The sequence below is a fragment of the Myotis brandtii genome, unplaced genomic scaffold, assembly GCF_000412655.1.
Source record: "Myotis brandtii unplaced genomic scaffold, ASM41265v1 scaffold61, whole genome shotgun sequence".
NCBI classification, from domain to species: Eukaryota; Metazoa; Chordata; class Mammalia; order Chiroptera; family Vespertilionidae; genus Myotis; species Myotis brandtii.
In genome coordinates, this window is record NW_005370318.1 from 2,846,567 (window position 1) to 2,856,133 (window position 9,567).

The window sequence follows — 9,567 nt, forward strand, 5'->3', positions numbered from 1 at the left end:
CAACCAAGGTACATGCCCTTGACCGGAATCGAACCTGGGACCCTTGAGTCCACAGGCTGACGCTCTATCCACTGAGCCAAACCGGTTAGGGCAGTATTATTGTATTAATTACATTTTGAAATGTTCATTTCAAGTGGATAGACATACAATTGACTTTGGTCTATTCATCTTGTATCTTGCAACCTTGCTGAACTCATTTATTAGTGTATAAACACACACACACACACACACACACACACACACACACACACACGGTAGATTCTTTGGGATTTCTTCTTCCTTTGCAATATGGATGCCTTTTTTCTTGCCTGAGTGCCCTGGCTGGGACCAACAGTACTATGTTGAATAGAAGTGGCGAAGAGCAGATATTCTTGTCTTGTTCCTGATTTCAGGGGGAAGCACCCAGTGTTTCATCCTTAAACATAGTACTATTGTAGGAAGGCTTGTTTTTGTACTTTACAGCCTCACTACCAGCTGCATATGAGGAGGACCCCAGTCCCCTCACCCCTTGCAACACGGTAGCCACAAGCTTTAGCGGTGAGAAATCCAGGGCCAGGGAGGGAAAGTGCTGCATGCCTCATCATACAGCTGTCCATAGTCACTGGGGAGTGAGCCTCCTGGAGACCCAGTTTTCCCTCCCCTGGTGGGGATGCCTTGAATCCCACCAAGACCAGCCATTGGTACGGAGAGAGGTCTGGGTTCTGTTCTGGGCTCAGCCACTGAGTTGCTCTATGACCTTGGGTCTCCATTTTCCCAACTGTGCGATGGGAGGGGTGGTACATTTTGAAGTCCTTTAGTTCTGACGACCCACCCCTAAACCCACAGCTGCTTCTACCAGTGCCCATAGTGGACACCAGAGGGCGCCGCAGACCAGCATTTGGCCCAGCTCCACGCGGGGGCCCTGGGGAGGCTGAACGGCAGGGCGTGTTTTCCAGGAGCCACTAGTTTTGCTTGAATGGGCTTCCTTGTGGCTAGACCTGCCCTGCCCTCTGGCTGAGCCCCGATCACTAAGGAGGGAAGAGGGGGGCATCGCCCTCAATGCCAACGACCTTGCACTTATCCCTGCCTGCTTTGGGTTGGCTGCCTAAGGCCAGGCATCCCAGCGTCAGGGCCAGCAGCCTTGAGTTTCTCCATCTCAGAAGGTTTTCACTGTCTCTGGGCCTCTTACAGGCGCTGCATTCTTTCTCCAGGGCAGTGTCCCGCTGTCGGAAGCCCCCTCCTGGTGGGTGCCTGGTGTCCTGGAAAGGGCACATCACAACCCATTTCAGATGTGGATGGATCATTGCTGGGGGTCCTGGACAGGTGGTCTCTGAAACCACAGCCTCCCGGGTCCCTGGGGGACCTCGAGTGACAGACCCCAGAATCACAGAAGCAGGCACATGGACAACAGGGACCACTTGCACTCAGCAGAGCAGAGGCTCCGACCCGACCCGCTTTGGGAAGGGCTCTATCACCTCCTGCAGGCTCCCCAGGACTGACTGACCCTCCAAATACAAGCAGAACCTTTGTTTTGCAAATCGAGCTCCAAGACAAAGTAGCATTTCTCAGCCCCTGCTCAGAGGATTGCCTTCAGGGAGACCTCCAGATGCCTGCTGATTCTGCCTTGCGTTCTCACTGCTTGTGTAGGTGTTTTCTCTCTCCTTCCAGACTGGGTTTCCCATCCTCCTCAGTTCCTGCAAGGGTGGCCGGTTCAGGACTTGGAGTCCAGTAGAAGGTCAACAAAGGTCATCCTGGAACACCACTAATCCCATCCTCTCCTCCCTCTCAAGGGTCTCAGGGCTGCCTTTGTCCCTTACTTAACTGTGTGGCTTTGGGCCAGTCACGTAACTTCCCGGAGCATCCACTTCATTTTCTTCTTTGCTATTGTACTTCCCCCCAAAGGTTGCCGGCGTCAGGGAGGATGCCAGAGCCCTTGTGTGAAAGGTGACATGCTCTCCCTGTGTCAGGTCAGGGATGTCACACGGAGGAGAGGTGGGTGGCCACGCCTGCTCAAGTGCCCCAAGTTGTCAAATTACAATGACTGTCGTTTCCTGGCTTGTTCTATGGACCAGACGCTGTGCTGAGTACCTTACCTGGATTCTCTCTCTTGATCCCCTCAGTGACCCTCTGAGTCGGCAGAATTATTGTCCTACCTTTGCAGATGGGGAAACTGAGGCACAGAGCAATGAGCTATGATGCGGAGGTCACACCGCTGACAAATGGTGGGACTGGGACTTGTGCCCAGATGTCTGGTCCCTGGAGCCCATGCTTTTAGCCACTGAGTCCTTTGAGCTGATGCTGGGCAGGGACAGGCAGCTCTGGGGTCTTTCTGTCACTGCTCAGGGATCTCCAGGTGTCAGAGAGCATTCATTCCAGGCTCCCCTTTTCCAGACTGGAGTGCTGAGGCTGGGAGAGCTGGCTCTCTCTCTCTCTCTCTCTCACACACACACCAGGGCAAAGCAGGACTCACTAACATCAGGAAAACTGGGTAGTGCCTAAAGCCCCCAAGAGTCTCAGATCTACGGCTCTAAACGTCGTTTTGGGACCTCACTTGCATGGCCGGCCTCCGTCTTGGTTGGACTCATTGTCCAATTTGGGGTCTTGGGAGTGGGGGTGGGAGAGAGCACCTCAAGGCTCTACATGAACCCACCCTCCAGCCCAGATGCTGGGCACCAGCAGGCCCCTCCTCCCCCACACAGGGCCCTTATCTGGAAAGCAATTTGGGTTGGTGGGAGGGGGAAGTTTGAGGCCTCAGGCGCTGGCAAGGTGGGTAGGAGAGATAGGGAAGTGGGGAGGGGGCCCTGGGGCCCTGCTGTGTGGGCCTGAGGATGGAAGGCACGCCCAGAGCCAGCATGGTGGGGGGCTTTCGCCAAGCGCTGTCCTCACTGGCCTGGCCCCTGGACATGGTGCCAGTGCTGCTCCTGCCTCCCATACTTGCCAGGCAAGACGCCTGCATCTTTAATTAGCAAGCAGCAGCCTCTCCCGATTCATCACAGTCACTGTTTAATTAGCCGCCCCTACCCCCCAGCTCTGGGTTTAGCAGCCTGCCTCTCTCAGGGATGCTGCCATCACCTCATGGTGTCCCCTGTCACCCTCCCCCCCCCATACTTACTCTGCTCCCCAGATTGGGGGTTGGGGCAGGCACGCCTGGCTGAAACCTAAAGGAGCTTCTGGGCATTGACGCTTGTATTCAAAGCATCCAGCAAACATTATTAGGGCCTCCAGTCTGCTCCAGGCTGGCGCTGGGCAGAAGGCAGGCTGGGCAGTGGCGGCTGGCCTCGGGCCTATCTGACGGCTTGAGGATGGCTTTTCCCTTTGGGAGGTGCTGGGACTTCTCTCCAGCTGGTCCCAGGGTGTTGGGAAAAGACAGTATAACCCTCCATGTTGCTCCGCCCACAACCAGAAAGAAAGGAGCATTTCTTCTCCCCCACCCCGTCCCAGAGCCCAGCAGGCCCCCTGAGAAGGCTGAGTCCTCGGGGATGGGGAGAGCCCCCCCCCACCTCTGGTAGCTAGAGCCCGGAGGCCCAGGCCACAGGCAAAGGGGGTCTCAGCCCACAGCCCAGGCGTGTGTCTGCAGGGCCCTGGGGAGGCAGGCACAGGAGGGAGCCCCAGTTTGTGACTGAACCAGCTGCCCTCTGTCTCCCCGGAAGCAGGGCGGGGTTGGTGGCCTGGGAGAGGTCGCGGCCCTTCTGGGCAGAGCCCTGGCAGCCAGCTGGAGGCAGAAGCTCAGGTTCCACCCTAGCCCTGTGCTCAGCTCCATCCTGTGGCTTCAGGTAAATTAGCTGCACGGGGCCTCAGGGTCCAAGCAGGGCAGTGTGCAGACCCTCCTGCTCTGACGGGGGCGAAGTCTGTGGGAGGACCGGCATTTCACTCTGGAACTGACCCTCCGCCTGGCCTTGGCCAGCTACCAACCTGTGCCGTGCCTCAGTGTCCCCACAATTAGTAGCTCCCTCATGAGTTGTCATGAGGAGTAAATATTTACAATGTTCAATGCACTCAGAACAGTGCCCGAGAGAGTCCTCTGGAACCACTGGCCGTTTTGCCATCATTTCCCCTCCTTTTACCCACCAATATTTACTCCGGGTCTGAGGGAGCTGGTGGTGAGAAAGAGAGGTAACCTCCTGCTTTTCAGAGTTTTCCTTCCAGCGGGGAAGCAGCTGAAAACAAGTAAATAAATAAAGGAGAAATGCAGTTTCACCTGAAGAACAGCTGCAGTTTAGTTCATGGTAATTCATTAGCATTAATTTCTTAGTTTTGACAAAAGTATGGCGGTTAGGCCCTGGAATTAGGAAAACTGGGTGAAGCCTATACAGAAACCCTGTGTACGGTCGTTGCAGCTTTTCTGTGTATCTGAAATTATTCCCCCAAGAAAGTTTATTTTAAAAAATACAATTTCGGGTGATGGTACAAACCATGAAGGAAATAAACGGGCAAGAGAGACAGAGAAGAAGACGTGTGGCCATTTTAGACAGGTTGGTCTGGGAGGGCTTCCCTGAGGAGGCAGCACTTGTGAGAAACTGAGTAATGGGAAGGAGCCAGCCTCGAAGAGACGAGGAGATGAGGAAGGGCCTAATGAGAGGAGGGAGCAGCAGGTACAAAGGCCCGGAGGCAGGAATGGCTGAGGAGGTTTGAGGTCCACTGGCAGGGTGGGAGGGGGCTCGGTGGCTAGAGATGAGCTCCAGGAAGTAGGCAGCTCTCTTTCAACCTCATTTGTCCTTTCAAAGGACAGGAAGGAGGTGGGAGACTCAGCCGGAAACTGAATCTAGCACTTTCCGTGAATTTGTACCTCGTCTTAGTCCTTATAGTTACTCTGTGGGGGTGGGGGAGTACCATCCTCTCATTTACAGGGGAGATGGTGGAGGAGCAGCCATCAGCCCAGGTCACCTGGTAAGCGACAGGCCTGTGCTTGGAAGGAGAGACCTCATGGACCTTGGGGCCTTACAGGGAGACAGGGAGTGGCTAAAAAGCAGGGCCAGGACAAGGCCTGGGTGTGGCTACAGGCAGGTGGGCCAAGCTGGGAGCAGGGAGACCCAAGAGATGGGGGTCTCTGGCCAGCATAAGACCGTGTGTCAGGGCCAGAGAGCATCTTTGTACAAGTTACATAATCAACTTCAGTAATGGTAACATTACACGCATATCATACAAAATTCTGAATGTACGAATAACATACAGGGGCAAGTTCAGTCCCCTGCCACCCACCTTTCCTCCTCAGAGATGCCTTCTGAGACCTGTTTCTTGTGCATCGTTCCTGGACGCACAGTCTGGATGGCAGGACCTGGACCACAACAGCAGTAAACAGTCAGCCAGCCCCGAGGGCCGCCAGGCACCACCGACCAGAAAGCCGCAGGCTCACTGTGGTCTCTCTTAATCCTCCACCAACCCTGCTGCATGTGCATCGAGCTCTCTGTTTTAAATTGGGCTGGGCTGAGGCACAGGCAGGTAAGTCACTCACCCACGGGCACACAGCTAACAAGGACTCAGGGACGCTTTGGCAGCATGGTACAGATGAGAAAACGAAGGCACAGAGAGCTGAGTGACAGCCCCAGGGGACCCAGCAAGGAGGTCGAGGAGCCAGGATGTGAGTGAGTCTGGCAATCTTGCTCCAGAACCCACACCCCTGACCACTGCACTGTGCTGGGAGAAAGGACCCCCCAAAAATCGGAGTCAGCCTGCCCTGGGAGTGATGCCCGTCCCTGCCTAGGTGCCTGGCCATGGGCAATCACCGTCTTCCCTGTCATCTGGCTGCCCAGCGGGGACAAAGGAAGCCTGCCTCTCCGCGGCTTAAGGATGAGCCAGCGCGGAGGTCGGACCTGCCTCTCCCACGGCCTCTGCCTGTGACGGGCAGGGAGCAGGGTGCTGCCAGGTGGACAGTCAGGGAGCCGAAGCTCAGGTGGGCTTCCTTCCCTGCCGTGTGCAGACACAGCAGGCGAGGGGGCTCCCCGGGAGAGGGAAGGTGGAGTCCCTGCCCTTCCTTGACCTCCTGCCCAGCTCACAGACATGCTGCCCAGCCAGGAATTCTTTGGAATCAGAAGAGGGAAAGGGGTTTCCAGAGGTTTTCCCAAAGGTCATGTGCCCAGTCCTTGACCCCCACCCCAGGCGGTGGTCAGTGGACAGGATGCAGAGGAGGAGGCTACAGGCAGCAGCAGGCAGGAACGACACAGAGATGAGCGGCCAGGCCCAGGTGCCGGCTCAGGCTGGGTTTCCAGGGAGGTCTTCACATCGCAAGGCCACCTCAGGCTGGGGGGCTGGCCTTCAGCTCAGCGGCTCAGAACACAGATTTATCTACCTGCACACCCCACCTCCCCCAAGGATGATCAGATTATGAGGCTGAAACAGGCAGGTTCTCCAGGACATGGAGACAAACCCAAATGCTAGTTTCTTCCCCTACAACATGGGCCAGAGCATTTGGGGCCAGACTACATTAGCCTCCCTTCAATCCCCTTCTTCATAGCCCCTGCCCTGAGGACCTGGATTAGTGATGCGAAGAGGGCCTGGGGACTACGTATGGGTGGTCTTGGGGCATTTGTTTTGATCTCAGCCAGGCTGCCGCAGAAGGCGCAGTGGAGTGGGGAGCACTGGGGCTGGGGAGGCAAAACCAGGCTTGGGTTTGAATCCCAGCTGTGCTGCATTCCTGGGCATGTTAATTAATGCACCACCCCGAGCCTCAGTTTCCCCATCTGTAAAATGGGGTTGTTATCAGAATTGAAATCTCCTAACGATAGAGCTTCTGAAACAATGCATGATATGTAGTAGGTGCTTGATGAATGTCTTTCTCCTCCATTGACGAGCTGATTAATCTCGTTTTCCAAACTCCACGGGGCCTGGAGACAAACTTTGGCACTTGTCCCGTTCACGGGCCGTCTGGGAGATGTCCTTTTGTTGCCAAATGTTGGAATTGCTGAAACATTTAGAGGGAGATGGGAGAGACTAGTTGCCAGTGGCACTGGCCCTGCTAATGGGGCCTGGTGGCCATGGGGCCTGTTCTGCAGGCGCCAGGAGACCGATCCTGCACACACCTCCCTTGCCGGAGGCAGGGCTGGCTCTACCCACAAAGGCTTCTTTGGGCAACTCTTTTCTCTGGAAGGCTCCTGGAAGGCACTGCCTTCTGTCCTGACAATGTTCTGGGTGTTCTATCTGGTCTGTGGGAGGCAGCTGCAGGGGGTGGCAGGGAGCTGGGCCAGTCTCCCCAGTGTCCCCGAGGGGTCCTTCCTGCTCCCCTCCTCTCTGACCCCTGGAGCGGAGCTGAGAACGTGTTGCAGGGGCTGGCGCTTTCCTATGGGTGGGTGTGAAATGCTTAAAAAACGGAAGGGCCTTTTCAAAGGCAGAGATGATGACTTTTAGAAAACCTCCTGTCTTTTCTGTGAGGCAGAAACTACGAGCTAGAAATGACCTTGACCATCAGTGTTTTTCCAGGAGGATGTTAAATTGATATTGGGCAGAAAAGGGCGTTCATGGTCCAATAAATTTGGGGAACACCAGCTTGAACATCTGACGGGTTCCTCTCTGCGGGGTTTCTCGGAGCCTTTCTTGTGCGTTTGTGAAGTTCTGAGAGGCAGCGGCTCGCCCGCACCAGCAGCCAGGCCTATTTGATGTGTCCTTTCCAATTGTCGCCTGCACCTTGTGAGTTTGGAGGCTATGAAAGCCACCTTGGGAAATGCCAAAATCGTTGAGAACTTCCCCCTCCTCCACGTACCACAGCTGGAGGCATCTTGGGGACTCTGGAGGTCTCTGGGGGATCCGGGGTTTAAATAAGTGTAAAGGGTTCAGAGGATGCTCCGGCCTTTATTTTACAGCTGAGACTTTAACCCTCATTTTACCTGCATTAACGCTTTAATCTTCACAAGGGCCCTACAAAGTAAACACCGTTGTCCTCTCATTTTCCAGGGGGTAAACTGAGACACAGAGAGGCAGTCCTTGCCCAAAGTTCACAGCTGGTACATGGTAGTGCTGGGCTTTGAACCCAGGCTGCTGGAGTGATCGCTGTGCAGCCTGCCTTCACCATGGAGGCCTGCAAAGCGTCCCCCCCCCCCCCCCCCATTCAGCAGTCGCACACTTTAGCTTTTGCCTTAGGGTGAAGTTTCCTGCAAAGAGAAGGTCTCAAGTGTTCTCAGGAGAGTAAGTGGCTTCCATTTCACAGGGTAATAGTTTTCTGGCTCTGAGTCCAGAGGCTGGGGACACCCCCTGGGTGAGTCCTGCCGGCCACAGCTTCCCCACCAGCAGCCTGGTCCCTCCCAGAGGCTGTGTTATGGTCTGTTTCATCCTCACCCTGGTTATCTTCATTCCACAGGAGAGGCTCAAAAGGGAACCAAAGCTCAGAGAGGGGAAGTAACTCGCCCACAGTCACACAGCGAGGAGATGGCGAGGCTGGGATTTGAACCCAGGCAGTTGGACTCTAGCTGGATGTTCAAGATACGGGTGCCCTGGGTGATGAAGCTGTGGGTTTCTGGGGCCACGGCAGTGGCACAGCTGTCGGGCCATGCCCCATCAGGCCCCTGCTCTCCTCTGATTAGCTGCTGCCCCTGCAGACTCACTGCAGTCCCCTCTCCTGAGAGATACTCTCTTGGGTACCCTGCTAATCTCCCCAGGCATCCCCTTCCCAGCCTCACGTGGGCCAACAGTCAGTAGCATAAAAACAGGCAGATAGGTCACCACCCCTAAGGACGCAAGAGGCACTTGTCATGGTGGCTTCTTGGCTTCTCGGGGCTTTATCTCTACCTCCTGGAGCAGAGCTTCGGTCGCTTCCTCCTTCTGGGGTGCGGACTTTTTGTTCCCGGGGGTTTTTTCTTCCCCTTTGGCTCATCGGTTCTTAGAGATAGAGCTGCTTGCTCTCTGTCCACCTGTAGACAGCAACTGGACACCTCACTGGGCTCGTTTCTGAAGTGGCTGTGGCTGTGCTGGCTCTCCCTGCCCGGGGGGGCGGGTGGTGGGGGCAGGACTTGAGGGTGCTTCCAGGTCTCGTTGATAGATGGTAGAGCAGGACCTGGATTCAAATTCTACTTCCAACAACTTAATAATAAAGACACAACCCAGTTTTTAAAATGAGCAAAGGATCTGAATAGACATTTCTCCAAGGAAGGTATATAAACAGCCATCAAGCACATGAAAGATGTTCAACATCATTAGCCACCTGGGAAATGCAAATCATAACCACAACAAGGTGCCACTTCACACCCACTGGGGGGGGGGGGGCTACAGTTAAAAGACAGATAACAGCAAGTGTTGGAGGATGTGGAGGTACTGGAACCCTCATGCATTGCTGGTGGGAATGTAAAATGGTGTCAACATTTTGGAAAATAGTATGTCAGTTCCTTAAAAGGTTAAATATAAAATGACCATATGACCCAGCAATTCTGCTCCTATATACACCCAAGGGAATTAAAAACATATATCTACACACAAAAAATCACACAAATACTAACAGCAGCATTATTCTTTTTTTTTTTTTTTAGTTTGAGAAAAAGGAGAGTGATCTTATTATTTTTTTTGCGATTAATTTTCAATTTTATTTTTTATTTATTCTTTATTGATTAAAGTATTACATATGTCTCTTTCCCCCCCCCCCCCCCCACTCCTTCCCCCCCCCCACCC